The sequence below is a fragment of the Salvelinus sp. IW2-2015 genome, unplaced genomic scaffold (genome assembly GCF_002910315.2).
Source record: "Salvelinus sp. IW2-2015 unplaced genomic scaffold, ASM291031v2 Un_scaffold990, whole genome shotgun sequence".
NCBI lineage: Eukaryota > Metazoa > Chordata > Actinopteri > Salmoniformes > Salmonidae > Salvelinus > Salvelinus sp. IW2-2015.
In genome coordinates, this window is record NW_019942675.1 from 87,416 (window position 1) to 108,904 (window position 21,489).

Here is a 21,489-nt window from a genome sequence, read left to right on the forward strand (position 1 = left end):
GATCAGTGTTAGTGTGATGATTAATGGACTGCAGAGTGCGTAGGGGGCACTGGATCAGGGTTGTGATAACTGGACTGCAGCGAGTGTAGGGGCTGGCATCAGGTCTGCGATGTTAATGGACTGCAGAGTTGGTAGGTCTGATTCAGTGTTTGTGACATTAATGGACTGCAGAGTAGTAGGGGGGCTGGATCAGGGTTGTGATTAATGGACTGACAACGATGTGTAGGGGGCTGGATCAAGTGTTAGTAGTGATTAATGGACGCAGAGTGGTAGGGCGGCGTGGAGTCAGTGTATTGTGATTTATGGACTGCAGAGTGGTAGGGTGCTGGATCAGTGGTTGAGTTAGTTGTGATTAATGGACTAGCAGAGTGTAGGGGGTGATCAGAGTATTGTGATTAAGCAGAAGTGTAGGGGCTGGACTCGTTGTCTGTGATTAATGGACTGTCAGAGTGTAGAGGGGGCCTGGGATCAAGTGGTTGTGATTAATGGGACTGCAGAGGTTGTAGGCGGGCGGATCAGTGTTAGTATTGTATTAATGGACTGCGTGCTAGAGGGGCTTGGATCAATGTTGTGATTAACGGACTGCAGAGTGTAGGGGGGTGGTATCATGGTGTTAGTTGTGATTAATGGACTGCAGAGTGTAGGGGGCTGGACATTATTGTGATAGTTAGACTGGACGCATGAGTGTAGGGGGCTTGGATCAGTATTGTTGCATGATTAAATGGACTGCAGAGTGTAGGAGCGGACTTGGATCAGTTTGTGGTAGGATTAATGGACTGCCAGAGTGTAGGGGGCTGCGATCAGTCTTAGTATTGTGATTAATGGACTGCAGATGTAAGGGGGGCTGGATCAGTGTTGTGAGTGTTAATGGGACTGCGAGGGGCGGAGGTGAGGGGTGGTGGGAAATCCAGTGTTATGTTGATGTAAATGACTGCTAGAGTGGAGGGGGCTGGATCAGGTGTTATGTATTGGATTAATGGACTGCAGAGTGTAGGGGGCTGGATCTTGTTGAAATGGCGGATGTGGGTGGATAGGGATTACTGACTGCAGAAGTTAGGGGGCTGATCTAGTTGATTGATGTGAATTCAATGGACTTGCAGAGGTGTGGGGGGCCTGGTATCAGTGTTGTTGTGTGATTAATGACTGCAATGGCTGGATCAGTGTAGTATCAGTAAGGATGAAGTGGGGCTGGATCAGTGTTGTGGATGTGATTAATTGGACTGCAGATTGTTAGGGGGACTGGATCAGCGTCTGGGATATAGATTAATGGATACTGCGTAGTGTAGGAGGGCTGGTAATCAGTATTGTTGATGTATATGAGGACTGCTAGGGTGGTGGGGGGCTGGATCAGTGTTGTGATTAATGGACTGCAGAGTATAGGGGCTGGATCAGTTGTGATTATGTAGATATGTAGGCTGGATGGTTAGTATTATATGGACTGGCAGAAGTGTAGGGGGTGGATGCAGTTGTTTAGTGATTAATGGACTGCAGAGTGTAGGGGGCTGGATCATGTTGTATTGTGATTAATGGGACTGCAGAGTCGTGGGGAGCTGGATGCGAGTGTTAGTGTTGTGGTATTAATGGAATGGCCAGAGTGTAGGGGGTGTCATCATGGTTTGTGATTAATGGACTGCAGAGTGTAGGGGGCTGGGATCAGTGTTGTGTAGCTTAATGGACCTGCAGAGTGTGGGGGTGGATCAGTGTTGTGTAAGTTAATGACTAGCAGAGTGTAGGGCGGCCTGGATCAGGGTTGTGATTAATGCACTGATCAGAGACGTGTAGGGAGAGCGGACAGTGTTAGTGTTGATGTAATGGACTTGCAGAAGTGCTGTAGAGAGGCGCTAGGACTAGAGTGTTGTGATTAATGGACTGCAGAGTGTAGGGGTCCAGGTAGGATTAAGGGACTGAGAGTTGTAGGGCACGATGTTAGGCTGCCAGATTAGCTGGAATCGTGTGTGGTTAATGACTCGCAGAGTTTAGGGAGGCTGGTATCTAGTGTTGATGAATTTATGGACTGCCAGAGTGTAGGGGCTGGCAATAGGCTCAGTTTGTGATTAATGGACCTGCATGAGCTGGTAGGTGGGCTGGATCAGTGTTAATTAGGACTAGGTGGCTGTCGTGTTAATATTTGTGAATATGAGATGAGGGGGCTTGATCAGTGTTGTGATTAATGGACTAGCAGAGTGTAGGGGGTCATGGATCAGGTTGGTGAATTATGGACTGGCAGAGTTGTAGGGGGCCTTGCGATTAGTGTTGCTGTGATTAATGGACTGGGCAGAGTGTATGGGGCGCTTGATCAGTATTAGTGTAATGGACTAGGCAGAGTGTTAAGGGGGCTGGATCAGCTTTGTGATTAATGGACTGAAGTGAGGGGCTGGATCAGTGTTGTGATTGAATGGACTGCAGAGTGGTAGGGGGCTGGATCCGTTGTTGTGATTAACTGGACTGCAGAGTACATTCCGACCACGGCTCGATGGCGGCGATCAAGTGTGTGGCTGGGTGTGTATCGACGACTGTAGTTAAACGGTTGGGATTGTCGCTAGAGCTGGGTTGTCGATGGTGGTGGGTACAGGTGGGCCGCTTCGATGGGCATGTTCTTTGTTCATAGTCGCCCGCGATCTGGTGAAGTTGGAAGCGTGTGTCCGCTGTTCAACAGTCCGAGGCGTATCTTTTCCGTCGTAAGTCGTTACGGCGGGAGTCTCATTTGAGTTAGTGACGAGGTATCGCGGTTCGGGTTGTGGGTGGGCGTGCGGTGGGCAAGCGTGACGGCGTGCATGAGGCGTGGTGGATTTGGCGCCGCGGCGCCCCATGGCGCGCCCGGCCCAGGCGGGCCGAAGTCCATTGCCGTCCTTCCCGCCCTGCGAGGTGCGCCTGCAGCACTCTCGCCGCCCCGCGCCTCCACCCACTACCACACGGGGCACGTGAGTGTGGAAGGGAGAATATAGGACGTGATGGCCGGTAATATATATGTGCTGTCAGAGCCGTTGCTAGATCTGCGTGTAGTGGTTCGTGTTGGTTGGGGGAATTAGGTATAGGTAGAAGTAGATGGGGGAGATTTGGATTCGGGATTGGTGGCATCTCGAGACGGAGTCGGTCCGAACAAGCCGCTGCGACAGACTACTGAGTCTGCGAGGGATAGCTGATGTGACACATTGGCGCTCTTAGATGTACGGCTCCGAGGGGATAACGTGTGATATGCTGTCTCAGCGTAAAGGAGCCAAGGTAATTAGGTAACCAGGGCGGGGCGCAGATGTTGCTGCTCTTGTGCCTCGTCCTATATAGTGGGGCTGGATCAGTATTGTGATTATGGACCTGCAGAGTGTAGGGGGCACTGGACAAGTGTTAGTGTGTGTGATTGATGGACCTGCAAGAGTGTAGGGGCTGGATCAGGATTATGGACTGCAGAGTGTCCGGGGGCTGGATCAGTGTTGTATTGTGATTTACCACCTGGACTGCAGAGTGGGGGGGCTGGGATCAGGTGATTGTGACTTAATTGGACTGCAGAGGTGTAGGGGGAGCTGGAATCATACAGGACCGCAGTTGGTTTCCTGTATTGCAATCCAAGACACATCTGATTAGAGTCAACAATGAAAACCAAATGTTGCATTCAGATATCTCTGTCTTGAACCATTGAGAGAAACCGTTTATCCCCAGTGAACGTCAGCCGGGTTACAGCTTCTTGATTGAATATTGTCTTACACCAGTCCTGCTATACCGTTTTCGTCCTGGAGCCTCTGTCCTATCTGGTATTATAAATAGTACAACACACACACACACACACACACAGCACACCACACACACAACACACACACACACACACACACACACACACTACGCGGAACATAGCGGCAGGAATCAAATATTTTGTTCGCTCAAAACAACTTGGTTGATCAATTAAGCATCAAGTATCATGTCCGTCTACATATGAACAGAACTGCTTTAATTAACTAGCTAGATGTGAGGTGTCTGTACCGCCGCAAATGCAGCACCATAGTACTATAGCTCACGCTAACTCAAGTGCAGAACCTCTGACTGTCATGGGTTAGAGTTAAGCCTATAGTAGCTACATCAATGCAGAACATGTCTGTTTAGGACGGTGGTTAGAGTATAGCATAATGCTAAGCTTACATCAATGGCAGAAAACATCGACTGTCAATACGCGGTTTAGGAGTGGCAATATCTAGCTACATGTCAATGCAGAACCATGACTGTAATGGGGTTCAGAGTTTAGCCTATAGCTCAGCTACAGTCAATGCAGAACCATGACTGTCTATGGGTTAGAGTTCCTAATGCTAGCTACATCAATGCACGAACCATGACTGGTCATAGGTGTAGAGTTGCCTAAGGTAGCTAGTAGCAGTCAATGCACGGAACACATGACTGTCCATGGGTTAGAGTTAGCCCTTATAGCTCTACGCGTCAATGCTGAAGCATGACGTCATGGGTTAAGAGTTAGCCTATAGCTAGCGTACATCAATGCAGCAACCACGGTTTTGGTCGTTACGGGGTTAGAGTTAGCAAGTGTAGCCTCCGCTGACATCAATGCAGCACCATGTCTTTTAGGGTTAGAGGATTGCAATGTAGCGATAGCTACATCAATGCAGAACATTTGCGTGTTTAGGGTAGAGTTAGCCTATAGCTATCTACATCAATGCAGCACTCATGACTGCGATTGGTTAGAGTAGTCATTGTAGCTCGCTACATCAATGCAGCAGCCATGTTTTTTAGGGGTTAGAGTTTAATCCTAGCCTAGCTACATAATGCGCGACCATGTCTTGTTAGGGGTTAGAGTAGCAAATAGCTACGCTAAACAATCAATGCAGCACATAGTTTGTTTAGGGGTTAGAGTTTAGGCCTATAGCTTAGCTACATCCCATGCAAGCCAACCATGTTTTTTAGGGTTAGAAGTTAGCATAGTAAAGTCCTGCTTAACATCAAGTGCTAGCATCACGTCCGCTCCTTTAGGGGTTAGAGTTAGCATAGATAGCGCTAGCTGACATCAGTGCAGGCAACAGATGTTCTTTAGGGGTTAGGTTAGATATAGGAGGACATCACATCAAATAGCAGCACCATTGTTCTTTTACGGGGATAGAGTTAGCATATTCAGCTAGCTACTATCCACATCCCCCCGCGGCCCCTCCAGGAACCAAGAGCTGTCAATGCGGTATAGCGAGTTAGCGATCATAGCTAAGGCTACATCAGATGCAGAACTATGACTGTGTAATGGGTTAGAGTTAGCCTATAGCTAGCTACATCAATGCAGAACCATGAACTGGTCATGGGTTAAGAGTAGTCCTATAGCTTAGCTGACATCAGGCGCAGAGACCAAATGACCTGCTCATCGGGTTAGAGTAGCCTATAGTAGCTCACAATTCAATGCAGTGAACCATGACTGTCATGGGTTAGAGTTAAGCCTATAGCCTATGCTACTCGAATGCCGACCAATGACTGTCATGGGTTAGAGTAGCCTATAGGCTAGCGTACATCAATGCAGCCCATGTTTTTTTAGGGGTTATGAGTTAGCATGTAGCTAGTCTACATCAATGCAGCACCATGGTCTTTAGGGTTAGAGGTTATGCATGTAGTCTAGCTACATCAATGCAGGAACCATTCTTTTACGGGGTTCGGAGGCCTATGAGCTAACTACAGTCAATGCAGCAGCCCACCTGACTGGGCATGGGCTTAAGTAGCAACCGATAGTACTACATTCCACCATTGGCGGAGCACCATGTTTTTTTATAGGGGTTAGAGTTGCATATAGCACACACACTCCCACCATGCAGCACCATGTCTTTTAGGTTAGAGTTAGGCATATCAGGACTTATACTTCGACACGACATGACCGTGCATCTAGGCTAGCACCATGATGTACTTGTTTAGGGGTTAGAGTTAGCCTATAATGCTAGCTACATCTAAATGCAGCAATCCATGGTGTTTGTTAGGGGTTAGAGTTCTGAGTGCACGAGATTCACATAAGCAGTAGACGACAATCATGCAGCACCCATGTCTTTAGGGGTTAGAGTTACGCATATAGCTAGGCTGACATCAATGCAGCACATATCTTTTAGGGGTTGAGTTAGCCAGCATATAGCTTAGGCTAACTCAAGCAGCAACCTGTCTTTTATGGGGTTAGAGTTAGCTATATCGCTAGCTTACATCAATGCAGGCACCAATGTTTTTAGGGTTAGAGTGAGCCTATACGCTAGAGCGAGCATCAAATGCAGCACTCACTGTTTCCTTTAGGGGTGTTAGAGTTAGTCATATAGGTCTTCTTTTTCAACTTCAAAATCTTCATTTAGCTCTTCTTCATTTGTTTCTTGCTGTTACAGAAAATGAAAATTGAATCTGAAAGACTCGGCAGATATTACAAGAGATTTGAACTGAAACCTGGTCAACTGCTTGAAGACAGCTATGCTCACAAGTATACCAACAAAACTCACGTGATTCACTGTGGCCTGGCACCATCGACAAGTCAATCCATATCCTCACCGTCATTGCTGGCGACAGCAAAAAATGCTTTGATGAAATGGCTCGTTGGTCTAGGGCACATATGTCAGAGTCAAGGCCCGCGGGCCACATCCGGCCCGCGAGAAGGTTTTTTACGGCCCTGGGATGATCTTGATTTATTATTAGAACCGGCCCGCAGACCGCAGCAGCCGGCAGCCCGCAGATCTTTTACACGCACCAATACTACATTTCCCACAATGCAACGGTGACGCACGAGCAGTAGGCTGCTTTTTCAATATTTATTGGCACAGCAGTCGTCAGCATCACAGTAAAATTAACTTTCAGATACCCATCAAAAATGGCAAAACGGAAGGTGGACACTGAGAACCGGGGGTTTCAAACAAGGTGGGAGTCGGAGTATATGTTCACGGAGGTAGCTGGAAAACCTGTGTGTCTTCTGTGTGAGAAAGTGTGGCGGTACTGAAAGAGTATATCTGAGACGACATTATGAAACGAAACACGCGGACAAAAACAAGAATATTGGACATGGAAAAAGGCTACAAAAGGCAGAGGAATTAAAACGAGGCCTCAAATCTCGACAGGCTCTGTTCAAAAAAGCCAAATCACAAGGTATTGTTAGGTTTCAGTAGGTTCAATTAGGTTCACTAGACTATATGCGTCATTTAAAAAATTTTCAATGAACATTCGAACAGTCCGGCCCTCGGCTTGTAGCTAAATTTTTTATTTGGCCTCCGTCATTTGACTTGAACCCCTGGTCTAGGGTATGATTCTCGCTTTGGGTGCGAGAGGTCCGGTTCAAATCCCGGACGAGCCCTTAACAGTCTGAGACAGGCGATCTTTGGCTACTGGTTGGAGGGTGCAACTGCCATCCCTGGAGTGCAGGACGAGGTGGCTGAGTGATTAAGCAATGGACTGCTAATCTTTTGTGCTTTGCACAAGTGGCTTCAACATTGCACAACTTTTATTCATTTTCCTTGATTAAAAATCTGTAATTTTAACCGGTACTGGTTACCTTCAGACGAGTCCTGTGACACTTGTGGGGTCGTAGAGCAAAACTGAGAACGGCATTGTGTTTGTTAGAGTCTCCCTTTCCATAGAATGGTCAAACAATTTTGTTGGTCAAACCGTTCGGAAGCTACAGACATTTATGGGATCCAATGGGGATTTTATCATTTATTCACATACCGGTGCGTCAATCGGCTCAAATTCAATGAGCTCCAATTCGTTTTGATGTCTTCTTTTTCAACTTCAAAATCTTCATTTAGCTCTTCTTCATTTGTTTCTTGCTGTTACAAGAAAATTGAAAAGAATCTGAAAAGACTCGGCAAGATAGATTACAGAGGATTTGAACTGAAACCTGGTCAACTGCTTGGAAGACAGCTATGCTCACAAGTATACCAACAAAACTCACGTGATTCACTGTGGCCTGGCACCATCGACAAGTCAATCCATATCCTCACCGTCATTTCTGGCGACAGCAAAAAAATGTCTTTGATGAAATGGCTCGTTGGTCTAGGGGTATGATTCTCGCTTTGGGTGCGAGAGGTCCCGGGTTCAAATCCCGGACGAGCCCATTAACAGTCTGAGACAGGCAGATCTTTGGCTACTGGTTGGAGGGTGCAACTGCCATCCCTGGAGTGCAGGACGAGGTGGCTGAGTGATTAAGGCAATGGACTGCTGAGTGATTAAGGCAATGGACTGCTAATCATTTGTGCTTTGCACAAGTGGCTTCAACATTGCACAACTTTTATTCATTTCTTCCTTGATTAAAAATCTGTAATTTTAACCGGTACTGGTTACCTTCAGACGAGTCCTGTGACACTTGTGGGGGTCGTAGAGCAAAACTGAGAACGGCATTGTGTTTGTTAGAGTCTCCCCTTTCCATAGAATGGTCAAACAATTTTGTTGGTCAAACCGTTCGGAAGCTACAGACATTTATGGGGATTCCAATGGGGATTTTATCATTTATTCACATACCGGTGCGTCAATCGGCTCAAATTCAATGAGCTCCAATTCGTKTTGATGTCTTCTTTTTCAACTTCAAAATCTTCATTTAGCTCTTCTTCATTTGTTTCTTGCTGTTACAGAAAATGAAAATTGAATCTGAATGACTCGGCAGATGAATTACAGAGGATTTGAACTGAAACCTGGTCAACTGCTTGGAAGACAGCTATGCTCACAAGTATACCAACAAACATCGCTCTCGCTCTGCCGCCTTTCACCGAAAATGCAGAGGTGTGACATCAGCGGTTATTAAAGAGTAACACGTGGCGTCCAGCCAATCTGAGAATAGCCCATCCAACTAACCACCTACCTCATCCCCATATTTGTTTTTTGTTTTTTTCTGCTCTTCTGCACACCAGTATTTCTACTTGTACATCCTAATCTGCAAATCTATCACTCCAGTGTTAATTGCTAAATTGTAATTACTTCGCCACTATGGCCTATTTATTGCCTTACCTCCTTACTTCATTTGCACACACTGTATACAGATTTTCTATTGTGTTATTGACTATACGTTTGTTTATCTCATGTGTAACTCTGTGTTGTTGTTTTTGTCGCACTGCTTTGCTTTATCTTGGCTAGGTCACAGTTGTAAATGAGAACTTGTTCTCAACTGGCCTACCTGGTTAATTAAATAAAGGTGAAATAAAACGTATTTTTTTTAAATTGTATATCGGGATTTTCTGTTATTGTTTAGTTAATGGAACTCACTCTGTTATTTAGTGTCATGGCAGGAATCTGTGAGTGGGAGGTATGGGAGGAATCGACAGTAGGGAGTAACCATTACCCTATAGTATGCACAGTAGGCCGGAGGGAGGAGGAGGTGTCAGTGGATGGAGTAGGTAGGTGGATGTTCGGAAGGGCAAAGTGGGACCAGCTTCAGGAGCTGAGTGAGCAGGTGATGGATCGGGTGGATATGAGAGGGGATGTGGATAGTATGAATAACTAGGTGAGAACATCTTTAGTGGGGGCAGCTACTGAGGCTATAGCTAAGACTTCAGGCATTGGGAGGAGGAAAGCAGTCCCATGGTGGACGGAGGAGTGTGGGGCAATGGTGAGGAGTAGGAACAGGGCATTTAGAGTACTGAAAAGGGCGCATAACTTCCAAAATCTGATTTAGTATAAGCAGGCCCAGGCCCTGGTGAGAACTATCCATCACACAAAAAGGTCATGTTGGCGACGGTTCTGTGACACCATTGGAAGGGTGACACCAGTGGGAAAAGTGTGGGGGATGATTAAGAGGATGAAAGGGGTCAGAAAGGAGTGGTATTATCCATTGTTGACGAGTGGGGGGGATATGGCAGTAACAGATGAGGAAAAGGCAGAGATGATGACCAAAGCCTTTGTCCAAGTGCATAGCTCGGCAAATTTGTCAGAGGGGCAGTGGAGGAGAGAGAATGAGAGGGGAGCACCGTAGAATGCTGGATCGGAGGGAAGATGTACAGTACTAGTCAAAAGTTTGGACACACCTACTCATATAGCCACCCTTTGCCTTGATGACAGCTTTGCACACTCTTGGCAGTTTCTCAACCAGTTTCACCTGGAATGCTTTTTCAACAGTCTTGAAGGAGTTCCCACATATGCAGAGCACTTGTTGGTTGTTTTTCCTTCACTCTGCAGTCCAACTCATCCCAAACCATCTCAATTGTGTTAAGGTCGGGTGATTGTGGAGGCCAGGTCATCTGATACAGCCCTCCATCACTCTCCTTCTTGGTCAAATAGTCCTTACACAGCCTGGAGATGTGTTGGGTCATTGTCCTGTTGAAAAACAAATGATAGTCCCACTAAGCGCAAACCTGATGGGATGGCGTATCGCTGCAGAATGCTGTGGTAGCCATGCTCGTTAAGTGTGCCTAGAATTCAAAATAAATCACAGACAATGTCACCAGCAAAGCACCCCCACACCATCACATCTCCTCCTCCATGCTTCATGGTGGGAACCACACATGTGGAGATCATCTGTTCACCTACTCTGCATCTCACAAAGACACAACGGTTGAAACCACAAATCTCAAGTTTGGACTCATCAGACCAAAGAACAGATTTCCACCGGTCTAATGTCCATTGCTCGTGTTTCTTGGCCCAAGCAAGTCTCTTCTTCTTTTTGGTGTCCTTTAGTAGTGGTTTCTTTGTAGCAATTCTACCATGAAGGCCTGATTCACGCAGTCTCCTCTGAACAGTTGATGTTGAGATGTGTCTGTTACATTATTTTGGCTGCAATTTCTGAGGCTGGTAACTCGAATGAACTCATCCTCTGCAGCAGAGGTAACTCTGGGTCTTCCTTTCCTGTGGCGGTCCTCATGAGAGCCAGTTTCATCATAGCGCTTGATGGTTTTTGTTACTGCACTTGATGAAATGTTCAAAGTATTTGACATTTTCCAGATTGACTGAGCCTTGACATGAAGATGTCTTAAAGTAATGATTGACTTATCAAGGCTCAGGCTAAGACCCAGATGCAGACACAGGAGGCGGATAGTACGAGTCTCAGAGTTTATTATAGTACACGGGGCAGGCCAAAGGTAAGTCAAGGCAGGCAAAGTGTCGTAATCCAAATCAGAGTCAGGTAGGTACAGGACGGCAGGCAGGCTCAGGGTCAGGACAGGCAGAAAGAAACAGGAGACAAAGGGCTGTGAGACAGAGGTTTAATCCAAGACACGTGAAAAGTGGGATGTGCGGGGCAACAGAACATGGGCAGCAGAGGGGCTAAGGATTTTAGAGATGGGGAAAGGGTCGATGAAATGGGGAGAAAGTTTACGGGACTCCACCCAGAGGTGCAGGTCCCCGAGTGTAAAGTCATACCCTCTGCCCGAGCTGATAGCAGGGAGCAGGGGTCCGGTGGCGATCCGCCTGTCGCCGATACCTGGATGTGGTCTTCAGAAGAGCGGCCCGTGCTCTCTTACAGGTATGGCAACAGTGGCAGATGAACATCTGGGCAGTGGGTATGCTGACTTCTTCCTCTTGCTCAGGGAAGAGCGGGGGCTGATATCCCAATGAAAACTCAAAGGGCGAGAGACTGGTACCCGAGCAGGGAGGGGTGTTACGGGCATATTCCACCCACACGAGTTGCTGGCTCCAGGTGGTGGGGTTGGCGGAGACGAGGAAACGAAGAGCCGTCTCCAGGTCCTGATTGGCTCGCTCCAACTGGCCGTTAGAATGGGGGTGAAAATCAGAGGACAGGCTGGCCGAAGATAATAAGGGTGCAGAATGCCTTCCAGAACCGGGATGAGAACTGAGGACCACAAACGGAGACCATGTCGACCGGAAGTCCATGGATCCGGAAGACGTGCTGCACCATGAGCTGAGACGTCACCTTGGCTGAGGGTAATTTTGGAAAGGGAATAAAATGGGCGGCTTTAGAAAACCTATCCACCACCGTCAGGATCATGGTGCTGCCATCTGATGGAGCAAGACTAGTAACAAAGTCCAGGGATATCTGTAACCAGGGGCGATGAGGAACAGTGGTTGAAGAAGGCCAGCCGGAGCTTGACGCAAAGTCTTATTTTATGCACAAACAGTGCAGGCGGCGATTAATGCGCAGACATCAGGAACCATGGAAGGCCACCAAAAGCGTTGTCGGATGAAAGCCATGGTATGACGGGAGCCTGGATGGCAGGTTAGTCTCGAGGTATGTGCCCAATCCAGGACCGGGGAACGGGCAGAGTCCTGGACAAACATCCGGTTAGCCGGACCCCCCCTGGGAACGCTGCGCCTTAGGCACCAGGCTCTCTATACCCCAGACGAATGCAGCCGCTAGACAGGAGGTAGGGAGGATGGTTTCGGGGTCAGACGGAGTAACAGCGTGAGAGTACGTCAGGCTTCACATTCTTAGACCCCGGGCGGTAGGAGAGAGTGAAATTGAAACGGGTGAAAAACAGGGCCGAATGAGCCTTCCTAGAATTGAGGCACTTGGCAGTACAGAGATATTACAGGTTCTTATGGTCAGTTCAAACTAAGATTGGGTGTTCCGCCCCCCCAACCAGTGCCTCCACTCCTCCAACGCCAGGAGTTCTCGATTTCCCACATCTTAGTTCCTCTCAGCAGGGGTAAGACGATAGGAGAGAAAAGCGCAGGGGTGCAGCTTTTGGTCCTGGTCAGAGCGCTGAGACAGGATGGCCCCCACTCCGACATCTGAGGCGTCGACCTCCACCACAAACTGGTCCGGATGGATTAAGATGGGGGCTGTAGTGAATCGATGTTTGAGGTCCGAGAATGCCCGGTCAGCTGCTGGAGAACACGTGAATAGAACCTTGGGAGAGGTGAGTGCTGAAAGGGGGGAAGCCAGGGTGCTGTAACCCCGGATGAAGCGGCGGTAGAAATTAGCAAATCCCAGGAAATGTTGTAGCTGCACTCTGGATGTGGGTTGAGGCCAATCCACCACCGCTCTCACCTTGTCTGGATCCATCTGTATATGTCCTGCAGCAATGACGTATCATAGGAAGGAGATGGTGGAGCGATGGATTTCACACTTCTCTGCTTTAATAAAAATCTTGTTCTCCAGGAGACGCTGAAGGATCTGTCGGACATGCTCTTGAGCAGAACAGGAAAAGATAGGGACGTCGTTGAGGTAGACAAACACAAACCGGTTCAGCATGTCCCAGAGCACATTGTTGACCAGTGCCTGGAACACAGCGGGAGCGTTGGTCAGTCCAAATGACATGACCAAGTACTCATAGTGCCCGCTAGCCATGTTAAAGGCTGTCTTCCCGTATCCGAAGGGTTCTTCACAAAGAAGAACCCTGTGCCCGCGGGAGAGGCAGATGGACGAACACTCCCTGCAGTGAGAGAGTCTTGGTTTCTGGACCGACAGGGAGTAAAGCCACTCCCAAGGTGGATCGACTTTTTGCTAAAGACCTCCCGGAGGTCCAGGTACTCTGCGGGAATGGCGGAGAGATCCGAGGCTTCTCCCAAGCCTGCAGGAAGATGTCCCGGGTCATGCTGTGCCGACTTAAGACACTGGACATGGCGGAATGGGCTCCAACCCACGATAGAACCAGTAGCTCAGTTGATCAGGGGATTGTGCTTCTGGAGCCATGAATACCCCAAAACCACAGGTACATTAGGAGATTCTATGATCAGGAACTGCATACACTCACTATAATTTCCTGATACTCGCAGGTTGATGGGAACCGTATTGCAGGTGACTCTGCCAATAGAGCGCCCATCCAGCGCTCTGACGTCCATGGGAATGGAGAGGGGTTGAGTGGAGATTCCCAGCTCCAACACCAAGGTAGCGTCGTTAAAGCTCTCATTGGCCCCAGAGTCAATGAGCACCCAGAAATAAATATAATGTCCTGTAGTCCCACAATACAGACAGCTCCTGGTGCTCAACCTGCGTAAATGTTCATCCAGAGATAATCTAGCCCTTCCCAGTAGCTTGGGCTCTGGAGGAGGCGAGTCGACTGCCCTCTGTGATTCCCGTGGGCACTCGGGTGACCTCAGATTCTCTCGGTAAGGTGGACGTTGGGAACTTCCGGGATTCCTCTGAGGCAAGGTGGGAGCAGTGGACAAGCGAGTGTGACTTGGAACAGACCTCCTGTCCCTTCTATGTTCCCGTAGCCACCCATCGATCCTTAAGGTCAAGGCGATGAGGGAGTCGAAGTCCATGGGAAGCTCCCGGGCTGCGAGCTCGTCTTTAACCTCCTCTGATAATCAGTGAAGGAACATGTCGAAAAGGGATTATGGATTCCAGGCACTCTCAGCTGCCAACGTGCGAAAATCCACTGCATAGCCTGCCACACTACGGGAGTCTTGGTGTAGTTGGAGCAGCTTACGAGCAGGCTGGGTTAACTTCCTCTGAGAAAGATGAGGTGTGCTATGTTATGTTGACCCATCTTAGTGATGAAGCACTGGATAAGGTATTGGTGTTGTACAACTGGGTGTGGGAGGAGGGGAAACTACCAGGCTGCTGGAAGGAGGAAGTAGTGATACCAATCTGGAAGCCAGGGGAGGACCGAACGAGGCCAACAAGCTATCGGCCAATAGCTTTAACATGTATGTAGGATTACGGAATGTATGAGAGGCTAACTTACTTCCTGGAGAGCAGGGGGCTAGTATCGCCACATCAGAGTGGGTGGGAGGAAGGTGGGAGATGAGGTACGCTTGAGGTTATATGGGAGAAACTTGGAGGTGGGGGCCTTCAGATTCCTTGGGGTGTACTTTGACACTAGGCTGACCTGGGAAGAACACATTGAGAGAGTGGTGGGAAAGTGTAAGAAGGTGCTAAATGTGGGGGGCTGGGCATTCCTCATTGAGGGCCATCTATGTTGCATTGATCTGATCTGTAATAAACTATGGCAGTATAGCGTATGGTTCTGCAGCCCGGACCTCACTGGAAAGGCTAGATTCAATCCAAGGTGGCGTAGCAGTGCAGACGTGGTTTGTTGTCTTCCCGTTTACTTTTTTCTTTTTCGTCTTTTTTGTATATCTCCCAATTTATTTTTCAATCTCTTTTTCCATTTTTAAATTAAATATACCTTCCGGTAACACGCCTCACTCAATGTGACACGGATCCGCAATTTTTTCGACCCTATAGCCAAAACTTTCATCAGAAGGTTAATTAGCCAGCTAATTAGCGAAGTTATTAGCTATTTTGTCATTGTTAGCCACTGCTAGCGGCCTTTACCCTCTGCTCGGGCACCAACCGTTTTTGAGCCTGGATAATACCTGCCAGCCTCTGACTTTTTCTCCACTACAACGTCAGATTCCTGCCGTAAACCCTGCACCATTGATCATCACAGCTACCTAGCTGCCACTGAGTGACCCAGCCCCAAAGCTAGCCCTGAGCCAGGCGCATCTCCCGGCTAGCAAACGAAATTACCACCACTACAATACCTCTTTCGCCATCTGGCCCGGTCCCTTCGTCGACATGGCGCCCCGCCGTACCACCACGACTGGCCCACATACGGACGACGGAGCAGACGATTCTACTTAACCCGGACTGCTAACTTTAAACACCATGTCTCCCGCGTGCTAGCGTAGCAATGACTACCCTGCGGCTTCCCTGTTCCATCTATTGCTGTACACTGGACCTTATGATCACTTGGCTACATAGCTGATGCCTGCTGGACAGTTAATTTATCACGGCACTCCACTTTGTTTACCTTTGTTTATCTGTCGGCCCTAGCCCCGAACTCAGGCCCTGTGTGTAGTTAACCGACGCTCTCTGCCCATTCATCGCCATTTTACCTGTTGTTGTTGTCTTAGCTGATTAGCTGTTGTTGTCTTACCCGTTGTTGACTTAGCTAGCTCTCCCAATCAACACTTGTGATTGCTTTATGCCTCATTTTATGTCTCTCTCAAATGTCAATATGCCTTGTATACTGTTGTTTAGGATAATTATCATTGTTTTAGTTTACCGCGGAGCCCCTAGTCCCACTGTACATGCCTTAGATACCTCCTTTGTCCCACCTCCCACACATGCGTTGACCTCACCCAGTATAACCAGCGTGTCCAGAGATGCAATCTCTCTTATCATCACTCAGTGCCTGGATTTACCTCCACTGTACCCGCACCCCCCTATACCCTTGTCTGCACATTATGCCCTGAATCTATTCTACCATGCCCAGAAATCTGCTGCTTTTATTCTCTGTCCCAAACGCACTAGACGACCAGTTTTGCTAGCCTCATCCTACTCCTCCTCTGTTCCTCGGGTGATGTGGAGGCTAACCCAGGCACTCTCATTTGTTGACTTCTGTAATCGAAAAAGCCTTGGTTTCATGCATGTTAACATCAGAAGCCTCCTCCCTAAGTTTGTTTTACTCACTGCTCGAGCACACTCCGCCAACCCTGATGTCCTTGCCGTGTCTGAATCCTGGCTTAGGATGTCAACCAAAAATCCTGAGATTTCCATACCCAACTACAACATTTTCTGTCAAGATAGAACTGCCAAAGGGGAAGGAGTTGCAATCTACTGCAGAGATAGCCTGCAAAGTTCTATCATACCTTCCAGGTCTATGCCCAAACAGTTCGAGCTTCTAATTTTAAAAATGAATCTCTCCAGAAATAAGTCTCTCACTGTTGCCGCCTGTTATAGACCCCCCTCAGCTCCCAGCTGTGCCCTGGACACCATATGTGAATTGATTGCCCCCCATCTATCTTCAGAGTTTGTTCTGTTAGGTGACCTAAACTGGGATATGCACCCTAGCAGTCCTACAATCTAAGCTAGATGCCCTCAATCTCACACATATTATCAAGGTACAACCACCAGGTACAACCCTAAATCCGTAAACATGGGCACCATCATATATATTATCCTGACCAACTTGCCCTCCAAATACACCTCTGCTGTTTTCAATCAGGATCTCAGCGATCACTGCCTCATTGCCTGCATTCGCTATGGGTCCGCGGTCAAACGTACACCCCTCCTCACTGTTAAACGCTCCCTAAAACACTTCTGCGAGCAGGCCTTTCTAATCGACCTGGCCCAGGTATCCTGTAAGGATATTGACCTCATCCCGTCAGTCGAGGATGCCTGGTCGTTCTTTAAAAGTAATTTCCTCAMCATCTTAAAWAAGCATGCCCCTTTCAAAAAATGTAGAACTAAGAACAGATATAGCCCTTGGTTCACTACAGACCTGACTGCCCTTGACCAGCACAAAAATATCCTGTGGCGGACTGCAATAGCATCAAATAGTCTCCGCGATAAGCAACTGTTCAGGGAAGTCAGGAACCAATACACACAGTCAGTCAGGAAAGCAAAGGCGAACTTTTTCAAACAGAAATTTGCATCCTGTAGCTCTAACTCCCAAAAGTTTTGGGACACTGTAAAGTCCATGGAGAACAAGAGCACCTCCTCCCAGCTGCCCACTGCACTGAGGCTAGGCAACACGGTCACCACCAATAAATCCATGATAATCGAAAATTTCAAAAAGCATTTCTCCACGGCTGGTCATGCTTTCCTCCTGGCTACCCCAACCCCGGCCAACACCCCTCGCAGCTACTTGCCCGAGCCTCCCCAGCTTCTCCTTCACCCAAATCCAGATAGCAGATGTTCTGAAAGATCTGCAAAACCTGGACCCGTACAAATCATCTGGGCTAGACAATCTGGACCCTCTCTTTCTAAAAAGATTGTTGAACCCCTATTACCAGTCTGTTCAACCTCTCTTTCGTTTCGTCCGAGATCCCTAGATTGGAAAGCTGCCGCGGTCATCCCCCTCTTCAAAGGGGGTGACATTCTAGACCCAAACTGTTACAGACCTATATCCATCCTGCCCTGCCTTTCTAAAGTCTTTGAAAGCCAAGTTAATAAACAGATCACTGACCATTTCGAATCCCACAGTACCTTCTCCGCTGTGCAATCCGGTTTCCGAGCTGGTCATGGGTGCACCTCAGCCACGCTCAAGGTCCTAAAAGATATAATAACCGCCATCGAAAAAAGACAGTACTGTGCAGCCATCTTCATCGACCTGGCCAAGGTTTTCGACTCTGTCAATCACCGTATTCTTATCGGCAGACTCAATAGCCTTAGTTTCTCAAATGACTGCTTCGCCTGGTTCACCAACTACTTTGCAGACAGAGTTCAATGTGTAAAATCGGAGGGCCTGTTGTCCGGACCTCTGTCAGTTTCTATGGGGGTATCACAGGGTTCAATTCTCGGGCCGACTCTTTTCTCTGTATGTATCAACGATGTCGCTCTTGCTGCGGGTGATTCCCTGATCCACCTCTACGCAGACGACACCATCCTGTATACATCTGGCCCTTCTTTGGACACTGTGTTAACTAACCTCCAAACGAGCTTCAATGCCATACAACACTCCTTCTGTGGCCTCCAACTGCTCTTAAACGCTAGCAAAACCAAATGCATGCTATTCAACCGTTCGCTGCCCGCACCCGCCCGCCCGACTAGCATCACTACTCTGGACGGTTCTGACCTAGAATACGTGGACAACTAAAAACACCTAGGTGTCTGGCTAGACTGTAAACTCTCCTTCCAGACTCATATCAAACATCTCCAATCCAAAATCAAATCTAGAATCGGCTTTCTATTTCGCAACAAAGCCTCCTTCACTCACGCCGCCAAACTTATCCTAGTAAAACGGACTATCCTACCGATCCTCGACTTCGGTGATGTCATCTACAAAATAGCTTCCAATACTCTACTCAGCAAATTGGATGTAGTCTATCACATTTACATCCGTTTTGTTACCAAAGCGCCTTATACCACCCACCACTGCGACCTGTATGCTCTAGTCGGCCGGCCCTCTCTACATATTCGTCGCCAGACCCACTGGCTCCAGGTCATCTATAAGTCTATGCTAGGTAAAGCTCCGTCTTATATCAGCTCACTGGTCACGATAACAACACCCATTTATTTACTTTTGCACACCAGTATCACTACTTACACACCATCATCTGCTCATCTATCATTCCAGTGTTAATCTGATAAATTGTAATTACTTTGCTACTATGGCCTATTTATTGCCTTACCTCCTCATGCCATTTGCACACACTGTATATAGACTTTCGTTTTTTTCTATTGTGTTATTGACTGTATGCTTGTTTATTCCATGTGTAACTCTGTGTTGTTGTTTCTGTCGCACTGCTTTGCTTTATCTTGGCCAGGTCGCAGTTGTAAATGAGAACTTGTTCTCAACTAGCTTACCTGGTTAAATAAAGGTGAAATAAATAAAAAACATTTAAATACAGGGGCAAGGACTCAGAATATGTAGTGAGGCGTTTCAGGCCTTCCCAGTGTCTGCGCTACAAGTGGAGATGGGGGATATGCCATTGCCGATTTGGAGACAACAGCTGGCAATTAATTATTGGGTCAACCTACAGGGACATGGGGTGTCTCATCCTGGAAAGGGATTTTACAGGTGTGCTGGGAACATGAGAGAGGACAGAACACAAGCTTTGGGTGGGTGGGTAATACCCAGGCGAAGAAGATGGGACTGTATGGAAGGGAGTTTAGTCCAATGGTAGCTATTCCTGTGAATCAACCATGGCTGCTCCCGCCTCCAGTAGTTGATCTAAAAGTGTTGGAGAGACAACAGAAAGATGGGAAGGGTGTTGATCCATCTTATTTGTTTAAAAGACATCTGGATACTGTATATCAGGATGTTGTGGCCATTTACACAGATGGTTCAAAAGATCCAAGGACAGGATGTACTGGGTCAGCATTTGTAGTGCAGGAATGTGGGGTGGCAGTCAGGTAATGTATATGGCTGTAAATACGGCGGAACTGTTGGTCATACTGTTGGCCTTGCAGTGGGTGGAGGAAGTGAAGACAGAGAGAGTAGTTATTTGCTCTAATTCTTTATGACTTACGACAAACCCATGGTAGGGTTAGAAAGTAACACTGCCATGTAACAAGTAACACTGATGCATGCATGAGAGCATCAGCTGTTCCCGGATGACTGTGTGATCACACTCTCCGTAGCCGATGTAAGATCTTTAAACAGGTAAACATTCACAAGGCCGCAGGGCCAGACGGATTACCATGACGTGTACTCCGAGCATGCACTGACCAACTGGCAAGTGTCTTCACTGACATTTTCAACCTGTCCCTGACTGAGTCTGTAATACTAACATGTTTCAAGCAGACCACCATAGTCCCTGTGCCCAAGAACACTAAGGTAACCTACCTAAATGACTACCGACCCATAGCACTCACGTCTGTAGCCATGAAGTGCTTTGAAAGGCTAGCCATGGCTCACATCAACACCATTATCCCAGAAACTCTAGACCCACTCCAACTTGTATACCACCTCAACAGATCCACTGATGATGCAATCTCTATTGCACTCCACACTGCCCTTTCCCACCTGGACAAAAGGAACACCTACGTGAGAATGCTATTCATTGACTACAACTCAGCGTTCAACACCATAGTGCCCTCAAAGCTCATCACTAAGCTAAGGACCCTGGGACTAAACACCTCCCTCTGCAACTGGATCCTGGACTTCCTGACGGGCCGCCCCCCAGGTGGTAAGGGTAGGTAACAAAACATCCGCCACGCTGATCCTCAACACGGGGGCCCCTCAGGGGTGCGTGCTCAGTCCCCTCCTGTGCTCCCTGTTCACTCATGACTGCATGGCCAGGCACGACTCCAACACCATTGTCAAGTTTGCCAATGACACAACAGTGGTAGGCAACATCATTGGGACCAAGCTTCCTACCATCCAGGATCTCTATACCAGGCGGTGTCAGAGGAAGGCCCTAAAAATTGTCAAAGACTCCAGCCACCCTAGTCATGGACTGTTCTCTCTACTACTGCCCGGCAAGCGGTACCGGAGCGCCAGTCTAGGTCCAAAAAGCTTCTTAACAGCGTCTACCCCCAAGCAATAAGACTCCTGAACAGCTAATCAAAGGGATTCCCAGACACCTCTATTACACTGCTGCTACTCTCTGTTTATTATCTATGCATAGTTACTTTAACTCTAGCTACATGTACATATTACCTCAATTATCTTGACTAACCGGTGCCCCCGCACATTGACTCTGTACCGGTACACCCTGTATATAGCCTCGCTATTGTTATTTTGCTGCTGCTTTTTAATTATTTGTTACTTTTATTTTCAATTTTTTACCTAACAGTTTTTTTTCTTAAAACTTCTTAAAGCATTGTTGGTTAAGGGCTTGTAAGTAAGCATTTCACTGTAAGGTCTACACCTGTTGGTGAAGGGCAGGCATTTATTCCAAGTACAGAGGAAAGTCGGGGAGGGGAGGACCACAGGAAGAGACAGAAGAGAGGAGGCTATTTTACATGTTTAAGGGTGGGACACAGACAGTTGAATAAGACTTTAAACATGATGGGAAAGCATCCAACAGGAAAGTGTGATTATTGTTAGCCAGGAAATAATGACAGTGGAGCATGTACTGATACAGTGTGGACAGTATGAGAAGGAAAGAGAGAGGATGAGATCCAGTATGATGGAGAAGGAAAGAGAGAGGATGAGATTCAGTATGATTGAGAAGGGTATACAGGAAATGAGTTTAAAGAGTATACTGACTAGAACGTCATTAGATTTATAAAAATTACAACATATTTGAGACTAAGGGAAACGTGCTGCAACGTAG

The 21,489-nt window shown here is 47.6% G+C and overlaps 1 non-coding gene across 1 annotated transcript; it reads left to right on the plus strand.

Moving 5' to 3' along the window:
• The first annotated feature begins 7,969 nt into the window (after positions 1-7,969).
• trnap-ugg (transfer RNA proline (anticodon UGG)) lies at positions 7,970-8,041 on the plus strand. The gene has a single exon. It is a non-coding gene; the product is annotated as a tRNA-Pro (tRNA).
• The last annotated feature ends 13,448 nt before the right edge of the window (positions 8,042-21,489 follow it).